This window comes from Lissotriton vulgaris, chromosome 1_1 (genome assembly GCF_964263255.1).
Source record: "Lissotriton vulgaris chromosome 1_1, aLisVul1.2, whole genome shotgun sequence".
In the NCBI taxonomy this organism is placed as follows: Eukaryota; Metazoa; Chordata; class Amphibia; order Caudata; family Salamandridae; genus Lissotriton; species Lissotriton vulgaris.
This window is the reverse complement of record NC_141685.1, coordinates 1,040,272,226-1,040,285,238: the sequence shown is the minus strand read 5'-3', so window position 1 is coordinate 1,040,285,238 and position 13,013 is coordinate 1,040,272,226.

The following is a 13,013-nucleotide window of genomic DNA, read 5'->3' as shown; positions in this document are numbered from 1 at the left end:
CCCGATCCGGAAAGGCACCCGACAGGGCTGCCCCCTCTCCCCACTCCTATTCGCCCTGGCGATGGAGCCTCTGGTGGCGCTGATCCGGCAGTACTCCCTTATCCAGGGATGGATGTGGGACCAGAGCCAGGTGGATAAATTCGCCCTGTCCGTGGACGATGTTCTGCTTTACTTGGCCGACCCGGAACACTCTGGCCCTAGGTCTTTACTGGCCCTCTCCGAGTTTGAACAGGTGTTGTGCCTCCGTCTCAATCCAGCGAAGTCCACCCTGGTCCCCCTTCACCCCTCCCGGAAGTGTTTTGATTGGCAGGAAGTGATCCCCTTTCAGAGGCAGTCATTTAAGTATCTGGGAGTGTGGGTGACCCTTCTGCTGGAGCTGGAGTGGGCCCTTAACATCACCCTCCTGGTCACCCGGTTGAAAACCGACCGTAGAAATTGGCAATCTCTCCCCCTTAACCCATTGGGCAGAAGTGCTCTTTTCAAAATGATGATCCTCTCCTGCTTTCTCTACATCCTACAGAACACCTCAGTCCCCCTCCCCAGTAGTTGGTTTAAAGAGATCAATGGCACACTCATTCAGTTTTTGTGGGGTGGTGGAAGGTCGCATATGTCCCTGTCCCATTGCCGGATCCCCCCCTTCGACGGTGGTATGGGAGTCACCAACCTCCGCTTTTACTACTTAGCTACAAAACTCAAAGTGATCCATGATTGGTTCGCGGGCGGCTGGTCCGACCCAGCTTACCGGGTGGAGCTTACAACCCTAGGTTTTCCGCAGATCCTCATGGCCTGGCGCGCTGCCCTTCGCTTGGTGACCTGGGACCGGAAGCTGACTAGACAGTCACCCCTTTGGCATGGCACCTGGTTGAGTGAGGTCTCATCCCTGGAATGCTTCCGCCGTTGGGACTTGGTGGGGATAATACAACTCAGTGACGTGTGGGTGGGGGACCATATGCGCTCCTTTTCTAATCTACAACACAAACACACTCTCCTGCACTCCCAGTTCTAAAAATACTTGCAGCTCCGCCACGCCCTTCACATACACCTCCCAACGCCCACCTCCCTCCTGGAATTTAGCCCCCAGGAAGCACAAGTCATGATGGGTAATCTGGGGAAAGGGGGGGTGTCCCGTATATACCGCACCCTGGTAAATAATTGTCCCACATCTCTGGACCGGCTTAGGGAGAGATGGGAGGATTGGGTGGGTCCTTTGGACGACGCAGACTGGCGTGACGCCCTTATGGCACCCAAATCCCTGACCACTTCTTCTTAACTACGCTTGGTCCAGCTCTACTATCTCCACGCGGCCTACCTCACCCCGGCGCGTCTTTTCCGGGCTGGCATAAGAGCCTCCCCGGATTGTGCGCGCTACTCTGGTGCGCCAGCCGACTTCCACCATATGGTGTGGCTATGCCTGGCCTTGCATTTGTTCTGGGAGGGGGTGGAGCGGGAGCTCACACAGGTCTTAGGATGGGTAGTTCCCCACGACCCGAAGCACTTACTATTGGGGTGTTCGATGGCCTGGATGGCTCCCGGGCTGATAGGCACTTCCTGGGAACAGCGCTAGCTGTGGCGGATCGAGATATAGCTGCTAGATGGTCACAAGTTGAGGCGACAACACTGCAGAAATGGAGGAGGGGGTGGACTGGTGTGGGGTGCAGGAGGAGTCCCTCTTCGAGGCTCGGGGGTACCCGAAGATGTTCAACAGAGTGTGGGGCAAATGGTTTGGCCTGCTTCCACCTTGAAGGGTTCCGATCCGCTCTGCCCGTTTGTTGCAGCGGGACTATTTCCCTACTCAGAAGTGACTAATGTGATTTGTGTGGTCATTAGGGGGGAACAGGGGTTTTTAAATGTGATATGTGACTCATTAACAATGAATTTTACTTGTACCAAATACTTTAATAAAAATGTGATTATCAAAAAAAAAAGATTAGATATTGTGACTCCACTAGTCACTAACGAACAATGCTAAAAAGTGTGAGCTACCTTTTGAACCCAGGTGAATCCTACCTGGAGCTGAATATGAGTAACTTGATTCCTATCGGAAATAGAATAAAAGTAAGTGCAATTTAAAAACATCTAGAAAAATGAGGCACTTTTAACTCTAACATGCGAGGTAAAACAAGAGACACGTTAAAACACTTTTTTATGTGGTAAAAACTGTCATCATGCAAGGGCTCACTTTCTCGGCACTCTACTAAATATGGAGAGACAACTGTGAACTGCTGTGCTAGGCCTGAATAGGGGCGGTGGGTGAGATTTTAAAGTGGTGGGGTTTAAAGTGATTTGCATACAGCATCGTAGCGAGCGAGCGCAGAGAGCGAGCCCGAACCCCAAAAGGGGGGTTCCCCCCCCCCCCCAAGAAAATTTTGAAAAAAAAAGAAGAAAAATCGTTCATTTTCAAGCAAATTTGAGAAAGCAGGAAGGTTAATAAAGCAATTGTGAAAGTGCAGTTATTACATTAATAGATGGCATAACATAGGTAGCTGCTTATTCAGTATAACCACAGAGCTTCATACATTCCGTCCTATTATGCTCAGGTGCTAAATTCAGACTATAAGACTTTCATGGAAATCTCAGCTCTAAGAGTAGAAGAAGTTAAAAAGTCATTTTAGTGATAAACTTATGTTTGCAGCCGAAAATGGCTGCATGTATACCTGCTAGGCATTCAGAAAATGATTGTTGCTGCTAGAAATGCTTTAATAATTTGTAATTGTATACCACAATTGCATGGAATTACACAGTAATAATCTCTATGCAAGGGGTCAAGAGTGACGAGATCAATGGACGCACCGCAGCTGTTGAGGGTGCAACTGAAGGCATGATACCTGCATGAGCAAAGGCCCATAGGAGTACTTTTTCTATTTCCAGAAACACATATTGGTACAGAAAGCAGGCAAATGGCAGAAAGAAAACACTTAAAAAAGGAACCGGAGGTAGACTAACAAAATTAAACTGTCCTAGTACGAAAAAGCAGGTCTTCTTCAATACAATAGGCATACCTGAAAAATAGGAGGAAGATGAAAGAAATAGAGAGGGGAAGAAGGAGGGGCAGGTCGAGAAGAGAACGTAAAACAAGTGAGCTGTTCAGCGAGAAAGTGAATCACAAAATGGGGTAAGTATAACGGGTATAAAAACAAAAAGAAAAGAATGTTCTATGTGTATTGAGAAAGAACTTTTTAAATGCAATTTCGAGATAAAACAAAACTTTAGCTAAGTTAGATTCCAAAACCAAGAGCCTGTCTGTTAATCTTGGACATTTCGATGAAACAGGTTAACAGAAACAGAGTTTACCAATTTGGTGTTCAACAACATAATCTGTTTTTTCAGATATGTTACAAAAAGTTTGTGAATAATTTGGTCCCCATATACACTGGAAAGTGTGGTCGCTAGTACTCAGGCTCAACAGCCAAAAGTGCAAGGGTGGATGCAAATTTGAGAGCCCACGTACCACCTACACGATGACTTAATTTAAATTATTTAAGTCTCATAAGACTAGAGTACTCTTTAAATAAACATCTGACATGAGTGTCCTGGTACACAGGAGAGTAAAAATTATGAGAATGCCCAACAAGCCACAGTGCTGTCACGTGGCCGGCTTCTCTCTATTGGGGAGGGGGCAGGGCCGGGGACTCTCAATCCGTCACACGTCTTTCTGATGTATTTGCAGGGACGTGGGGAGTGGGGAGTAGGGGACGAGTCCTGCTGCTCTCCATAGGGACGGTAGGGCTGGGGCAGTCGGTCACATTTCCGATTTTCGGTGCTCCGTCTTTGCAGGCCCGGTAGCTATGGGGAACAGTGAAGGCACGTCAGGCTGTCCTCTGCCAGGCCAGTGCGGGGTGGGCACTCACTCAGTCAAACACCAGGCTGCTGCCTCCACGGACTACTGTCAGTAGAAAGATGGGCCTGGGCAGAGTAAATCCCACACCAGGCCACTGCTTCTGATGGAGGGACTGGACAGACACTCCTGTGTCCGGCTGGCCTGAGACCGCGCCAGTCATATTCGGCCTCGTGCTTTGAACCAACAGTGTGACTTGGATAGCGCCGTTCACAGGTCACTATGGCGCTCGTGGGAGGCCACTACTACAGCTTGGGCAGAGCTATCCCCATGCTGGGCCATAGCTTCTTGAGTACCAGGGCAGGGGAACATACACTTCTGAAACAGGCAGTTGTCCCCGGATTTAAAAATGAATAAGTAAATACACAAATACATGGCAGGGTTTGAATCCGAACAAAAGATTAAAGGTTATGTTTTTACAGGAAACTTTATATTTGATCTCCGACTCCTAGCAAGGCTTCCACTGGAGTGTAAATTAAAGATTAGGTACAATTAACTGGCCAGCAGTTTCCAAATTGGAGGCATGGTGTGGACACGCTAGCCCAAAGCCAAAGGAAGGAAGGAGGGTATTTCTGTCCTGAATTTGTTCTTGCTTCGCATCTAAGGAAAAGTGAGCTCATACTACTGCAATGTCCTGTCTGCACCAAGAGAGTCTCCAGGAAATCATCAGAGACTCTGATCTGATAGCCCTGGCATAGTAGCTACAAATTCATTCTCATTTCCGTGCATTGCTGAGCCTGAAGGGTTCATCATCTTTCACCATTTAGACAGGACTTGTGTGCAGTGTTACCCTTTATGGCTTGGCACAACACCCACCCAGTGGTTTCTGGGAATATTTTGAGCAAAAACATGCACTCTCTTTCATCCTCAACAGAACTACCTTTGTGAGATACTAGTTTAATTCACAAATCAGAGGGAACTGTTCTTTCCACTTTCCTAAGTTTATTCCTAAATATGTAGTTGGAAATAGTATATTGAGAGGTTTCCGTTTCGGTTTTACCCAGGCCCCCCCCTCCGAAAAAACAACTGAACTCAACTGAACTGAGAATGATACTCACGAAAAGAAGAAGTCAAGTACTTCGTGATGATGAGGACGGCCGACGGGTCGAGAAAGAAAGGCAACGAACAGGCAGCAATTAATAAGGCAAAGGCAAGCACAGGCTGCCTGCGGTGATGCGCACACTGTCTCCACAAGACTCCACACACTTTCACTTCACTTTCAATCTTTATTTCGGCATGAATACCATAAAAGAACAAATACATCAATACAATAAAACATTTCTTTTAAAAATGCACAGCGTGCTAAATAAAAACAATCAATTTTCATGTCGATATTAAGCTTACATACAGTTGAGTCAAGATGTTCAAAGCATACCTAATACTTGGTGAGAACATTTATGGGCAACATGGATGGAATTTCATTAATTAACCCTCAATTAATACTGGACAGCACTTTTAACATAACCACATTTTACAGTTTATAGCCCATCTTTCTTCTTAGGAAAAAAATACTGTGCAAAAATCTGCTTACGCTAAATACAATAGGTTGGCTGGTATTAGACAAAAGAATCCTTAAAGCCTGGGAACACGATCTTACACCTAATGTTAAACATATAGGTTTAATCCATCTTTTTCTAGCCTGGACATATGCTGGGCAGAAGAAGAGGATATGTGATTCGTTTTCTTTTTGGTTACATCCACATATGGTACACAGTTCATCTTCTACATAATTCTCCGAGTTTACACCACCAGACCAACGGACTAGTGTAGAACCAATCTGAAGATTTCCATATCTGAACTTCATGAATAGGGTCTTTGCTAAAGGTGGTTCTATTTCATCAAGGAAGGTCTCGAAGGATGGATCATCTTTAAAGGTAAGAAACCTTGTTACAAGTGACCCATTTGAAGAAGCGTTTTTGATCATTTCCATAATGTACGACCAAAAACACTTTTTTACCATGGTTTTTGATTGGGACGAAAGTGAATCAGGATGTTCCCAGTAATGCGACAAACCTAATAAGGTAAGCCAGAATTTAATATGTTTAAACCAGGGTATCACCTTAAAGATGTCAAGCTCCATAATTTCTACTAACCCATCCTTATATGCTTTCAGCTCGGGTACACACCACAACCTAATCCATAACAGTAAAGGACGTAGAATGATATGATGGTCCGTTCTACGAAAGTTTAGGTCGAGCTGGAGTGGGACCAACGGAGTACTTCTAGGGACTCTGACCAAACTTCGCAAGAAGTTATTGTCCAAGACCCTAAAGGTATCTTTAGACCCTGGGCCCCAAATTTCCGAGCCATATAGCACTGCAGGTTGGACCTTAAATTTAAAAAGTTCAACTGCAGGGGACACGGCCTTGCTTGTACTTTTGCCCTGCTCCCTAAGAATGGGTTTTACGTTCTGGTTAAACATCATCTTGCATTTTTCCAATTGGGCTTTCCAAGTAAAATTGGAGTCCAGGGTTACGCCTAAATATCCAAAGTGTGGGACTGATTCCAATTTTAGTCCATTCAAAGTTAGGCAGCCCTTATCAGTTTTAGTTGGATTTAAGACCATACATTTTGTTTTCTTCCCATTTATCTCCAATCCTTTCTTGATACAATAGTCATTAAAGGAATTTAAAAGGGCTTGGAGACCTTTTTTTGTCTGGGAGATTAAAATAGTATCGTCCGCAAACAATAGGGAAGTAACTTTTTCGCCATTCAACTTAGGGGAGTCATTTTTACATCCCTCCAAGTATGTAGGGATGTCATTTACAAATAGCGAGAACAAAGTGGGGGCCAGTACACACCCCTGGCGCACACCACGTTCAATTGGGATTTTTGGAGTTAGTTCGCCTTTAGGGCCCCATCGTACTCTGGCAAAATTGCCTCTATGGAGTTCTTTTATTTGTGCTATCAGGGTGGGTGGCATCCCTACTAGGCTTAATGTTTCCCACAGTAAATTACGTGGGACTAAATCGAACGCCGCCCTTAAGTCGACAAACGCGACATATAGTTGTCCCTTTTTGATCTTGATATACTTCCAATAAAGGCAGCAAAAGCGAAAAATTTGATCAATGGTACTTACTTTGGCTCTAAATCCCGCTTGATATCTAGACAAGATTGCCTTTTCCTCCAACCAATCGTTAACTCGGAATAGGATATGTCTAGAATAGATTTTTTGTAAAATATCCATAAGGCTTATTGGGCGATAATTTGAGGGATCCATCCTGTCGCCTTTCTTATATATTAAAACTATTTCAGCCCCCTTCCAGCTCTCTGGGAATTCTAGACTCCGGGATAGCTCGTTGCACAGATGGTTGATGTATGGAGCCCAAATTTCTACTTCATGCTTGTATAGGTCTCCCGGAATCTTGTCTAGCCCAGGGGCTTTACCCGACTTAATCTGGGTTATTGCCAGTTCTGTCTCACCTAAAGTAAAATCCAGGGAATCCCCCGGGATAGCCTTGCTTAGAGTTCTATCTAAAATGGGTGCCTCATATTCCTTATAAAGGTTAGAAAAGTGGTTTACCCATGTCTGTTCGTCTAGGTAGACGTCCTTGACCACTCTGCCTTGATGGTTTCCATTAGCTATCAGCCTCCAGAACGCTATGTTATCTCTAGTTTTTGCTGCATGCAGGAGATCTGCCCATTTTGCTTCTTCCCATGCCATTTTACATATTCTTTGGACCAGTTTGTAATTATTCCTGGCTGACACTGCATGACTACAAGAAGTCAGACACAGTGATTGGCCATTGTGCACTGCGGCTGAGCCACCCACGCGCGGCATCCAATATGGATTGCCCCTGCTCTGCGGCGCGGTGACCAGCCAATCCTGGCGTTGCATGCAGCGCCAGGATTGGCTTGGACGGCACACTGACTGCTCGCCCTGTCGTTCTTTTAACGCCCGGGCTGCCGCACGAATAAACCTGCACCCCCCCTAGTCACTAGCTAATGTGGGGGGTCTTAATGCGCATGCTCGGGCAAGTTTCTGCCCCAAGCTGTACATGCGCGTTCTAAAAAGGAGGACTTGTCTCGACTCTCGACTCGCCTGTCAATCACACCAGCCCGCCCCCCTGCGCACTCCCGTTTCAGTCGGGTGCTGCCCGGCGGCGCTCGGATAAATATCATGAAAAGTTATTTACAATACACTGTGAGTCAGGAACATTTATTTAAATTAGTTTACTTGGCAGCCGCGGGTCCATGGGCTGGTGGGGCTACGCCCCTAGGCCCCATTGGACGCACCGCGGCTGGGCCTGAGTGGTCCTCATAAGCCTGTCTAGGGGATGTAGCATTTAAAGCTATGGTAAATTCTCATAAATCATGAAAAAAACCAATCTATTTCTTACCCTAGATTTTAGAGGATACGGGCATCCTGGTCACAGTGGGGGTTGTGTCCTTTGTAGTCACACATTGTTCAAAAGTTGACAACATATTAGTCCTGTTATGAGGTATGGCAAGTACTTTAGTGAATAATTCATAGTGCCCTCATGGGGTAGAATGTTACAAGCAGGTGGTCTCAATTTTGAGAAACTCACGTTCTCTTTTCTGAGAGCAACCAGTATAATAGACCATCTGGTACATACGTACCATAAAAAAGTCACTGACCAGAGCAATCAGGGCAATGTTTGGAACCTACCACCCCCTGTAGGTTACTCACCATGTGGCAAATGCAGAACATGCCTACTGACAAAGAAGGTTAAGGAACTTTATGTAGGCCTAAAATGACCTTGGAAACTCAAACATCTTATAAATTGTAATACCAAGAACGTGGTATGCGTAATAAGAAGTCATTGTAATCTCCTGTAATTAGGGATGACAAGAAAAGTGCACACTAAAATAGCATAACACTGGAGTACTATCCATTGCAAAAGAGAAGCGACTAGACTTACACAACACTACATAGAACACGCATTTGCAATGCAATAGGTCTTGCATTAGTAAAAGTTTGAGCATTTGGAGTTGAAAGTAATAATGCAACACTGATATCTCTAATTTGTAGTAATGCGAGACCTATTGCATAGCAAATCTTTTTTTTAACCGGAATGTTAATTTGTATTTAAAAGGTGGACAGATAAATAGGGAGCAAGGGAGGGAGCAAGATGATGGAAGAGAGTGGAAGAGGAATACAGGGAGAGGTAGAGGAAGAGATGAGGGATAGGAATAGTGAAAGGGAGGAAAAGTGCTAGGTACTACTACAGAAATGTGTGATTTTTTTCAACCAAATATATTTTGGCTTTTTGCTGTTTTTTATATTGGCGAATCCTGACAGCACCCCCCGAAAACTGAAGTTCTACACAAACCAAGCACTGACACAGCCAAAAAAGTGGTTGCAGAGCCAGACATATTGAGTTTGCTAGTGGAGTAGTTCTAAAAAGACAAAAAAAGCCAAGCAGGATGAGGGGTGAAGGAAGCATTGGGAAAACTGGATGGAAAGCAACTACCTTTAGGGGGGTGGGGGGAGAGGGATATGTGAAGGTGGAAGCAGCACGGGGGGGGGGACAACACGTGAAAGTGGAAACAGCACATCGGGGAGAGATCACGAAAAGACATGCACTCCCATTGCAAATGTTTTTTTTAACCGGAATGGTAATTTGTATTTAAAAGGTGGACAGATAAATAGGGAGCAAGGGAGGGAGCAAGATGATGGAAGAGAGTGGAAGAGGAATAAAGGGAGAGGTAGAGGAAGAGATGAGGGATAGGAATAGTGAAAGGGAGGAAAAGTGCCAGGTACTACTATAGAAATGTGTGATGTTTTTCAACCAAATATATTTTGGCTTTTTGACGTTTTTCTATTGGCGAATGCCTGACAGCACACCCCGAAAACTGAAGTTCTACACAAACCAAGCACTGACACAGCCAAAAAAGTGGTTGCTGAGCCAGACATATTGAGTTTGCTAGTGGAGTAGTTCTAAAAAGACAAAAAAAAAAGCCAAGCAGGATGAGGGGTGAAGGAAGCATTGGGAAAACTGGATGGAAAGCAACTACCTTTAGGGGGGTGGGGGGAGAGGGATACGTGAAGGTGGAAGCAGCACAGGGGGGGGGGGGCAACACGTGAAAGTGGAAGCAGCACATCGGGGAGAGATCACGAAAAGACATGCACTCCCATAGAGTGCCAAATAGCAAAACAAAACATTATAGTTCCCTGAAAAGTAGCTGAAGGATACAAGCCATCTAATCAAAATGATAGGAAAGAAACTATGATCTAAGAGCAGGACAAGAAAAGATGAGGAAAACCACAGAAGAAGATAGCACCTGACTGACAAAAAAGACAAAGCAACAGACTGATCCAAAAGTTACTCTACCTATGCAGTCCACAGCAAACACTTGAGGCAGTCTACTGGCAAGACCCAAAAACAGTGATTATTACAGACCAGAAGAAGTCCTTCAAGTTTCAGATTTCTCACCTGACGACTTGTGCCCACTCTCAACAACACATTACTAAATCTAACATCAGCCCCGAGAGAGAGTAATGCATTATTAGAACTGCCCATCATCCTAACACGTGGGGATCACAGACACCTTGTGTGTGGAATGAGCAGGTTTAGAGGCCTGAAGAGATGCCCTTCCTATCAGACAGAATTCAGATCCACCTTTCCTAACCTGTCCATCTGACATCTTGTCGAGAGACAGACCCAGGAGCATTGCCATCAGTTAAGAAGGCCCTAACAACACATGCCCGAAGATGACTGGCAACTGTCAGTCACTTAGTAGTGAAAACTAGGAATGTAATCCTATTCATTAAAAAAAGTTCAACGAGCTATCGTTGATTCGTTTAAAACATTTAAAAAGTTGCCAAAATATTGTCACTGGCTAGTGTTGCACCTTAGAGAGGTTCACAGGAGCCAACACTGTGGAACATTCAAAAGACTAGTGAATTTCCCACCAATAAATACTAGCCAATGAAAGAAATGTGTCTTTCAGGGCAACCTTGTGAAAAAGTTCGCTTCACACACCTGTCTGCGGAGCCTGCGCTTTTCAGGGCAGTGCTATCACTGAGGGCGCAGACTGAGCAGGGCAGTGATTCCCGGTGGGCAGAGCTGGCACCCCTCTCGCCCGCCATGGGGAGCCGCAGCGAGCTGACCGGGCAGGCACAAAGACACATTTAGCAGCACATGCCCAGGAGGGGCTTCACACCACTAGAAAACGTCTTATTTCTCCATAGCGCTACAAGCCGGCAGCTTAGGTCCCTAAATACTTCTACTTATTAGGACCGACAAAGCTTGCACACCCTGGGATCAATGTCCTCACCCTTGAGGGTGAATTAAAAATACTAGAAAACACTGTCATGCGTTCACAACCCGTACCTCTTCAGCGGCAGCTTAGCGCCATGAAGTGGCTGTAAAGGTTACACCTTAGCACTCTCAAACACGAGAAAAACGACATCACCTCGCCAGATCGGCAGTAATTCAGCCCTAGTCACTGGTATAAAATCCTGCAGCAGTCACTGCTCACCCAGGAACACCATGTTCTGACAAATCAAACACCGGTTAAGCAGCAGGTCTTCTTTCCCATAAGGACCCGAAGGCCCACTCAAAGTGCCTAAACCCGACCATCTTCAGTAAACACCTCCAAATAAAGCTTCTCCTTAACTATTGCGTCACAAGAGAACACCTTCAAGGCCCCTACCTTGAATAGGAATATTTGTATTTGTATTTATTGTATTTCTAAAGCGCAACAATCGCTCCGAAAGGAGCATCCTGGCGCTAAATAGACAGTGTGCAGAAGTTAGAAATTAGAAGACTAGATGAAGGTCATTACATGATCATCAGGAAGAGAATAGATCCATGTTTTAAGCGGCTTTCTGAAATGGTTTTCCTGAGTTAGGGATCTGAGATTGTTGGGAATTGAATTCCAGGCTTTGGAAGATAAAAAGGATAAAGACTTGCCTCCTTTAGTTTTGTATTTGATTTTCGGCAAACTTAATCAGGTTTTGGTCTGAGGAGCTTAAGGTCCTTGAAGGATTGTAATGGGGGAATCTTCTGGTGAGGTAGGTTGGGCCGGTGCAATTGAATGCACGGAAGGCTATGATTAGAATTTTAAACAATATTCTTTTGGGGAGTGGCAGCCAATGAAGGGTTTTCAAGGCGGCCGAGGCTGATGATCTCCTGGCTAACTTGAGAACAAGTTTATCAGAAGGAGATAGGACACTTGTGACCACTTATTCCAAGAGATTTGAAAAAGCCCTCATAAACGCTGCGTATCTCGAGAAGCGGTATATCTTATTCTCCGCCCCACGCGAGCGTTATGGCAACAGTCATTGGGCTTAGTCAGTCAGTGTCTTGCCAGCCTCACCCGAGGCAATCTCTGGTTTTTGTGGCAGTATCCAGAGAAAAAGCGAGTTACCCCACAGAAGCTGAGTGATAAAATAAAAAAGTGTGCAGGTGATTATAGGTTTTATTCAGTTCACTTGACCACTTATTAAAAATTATTCGGTATGCTCTGGGGATAATTAGGAATCCTTAGCATTGGTCAATTGGACAAAAAAATAACGTCAACATGTTTCTGCTCTGTCGGCCCGAGGGTCTAAGAGCTTTCGTCAGGACAAATTACACAAAAAAACACAAAGTGATTAAAATGGGATGCCACAATTATGACATAAGGGAATCTATTATTTAATAGTCTTACCCTTGAAGGTTTTCAAATACCTAGGGAATTAAGAGAAATATTACTAAATGGGAGTAACTGATGGCTATACTACTATTTCATATTAGAAAAGTGGTCGTAAAGACATGCATTGTGTCAATATGCTTATTGCATAATTTCTACAAACATTAGTATAAGAAAACACACAACAAAACTGACATTGTGGTGAGTTAAAACAAGGGGAAGAAACGGCGATATCACGGCAGTGCACAATTAAATATATGGTGAAGTAACTAGATTAAATGGCTAAGAGCGCTTTTGTAGCGAGGGGCGATGGAAAAGCAAAGTCGCTCTTATTTGTGAATAGGCTTTCTACCTCGTAATGAGGTCTTACCTTATAAAGAGATCTACCGCATTTCAGCAGGAGGATACAGGCTGTAGAAACATTAAAAGGGAGGTTGTCACTCGAGTGTGTGCCGGTAACTGATACTCGGCGATAGAGGTGGAAACACTCACCCGCTCTCGAAGCGTGTTCCGCGTCTTGTGCTGGCTCTGCCTCCCGGACGCTAGGAGCACGCTTTCGATGGCGTTTTCACTATGT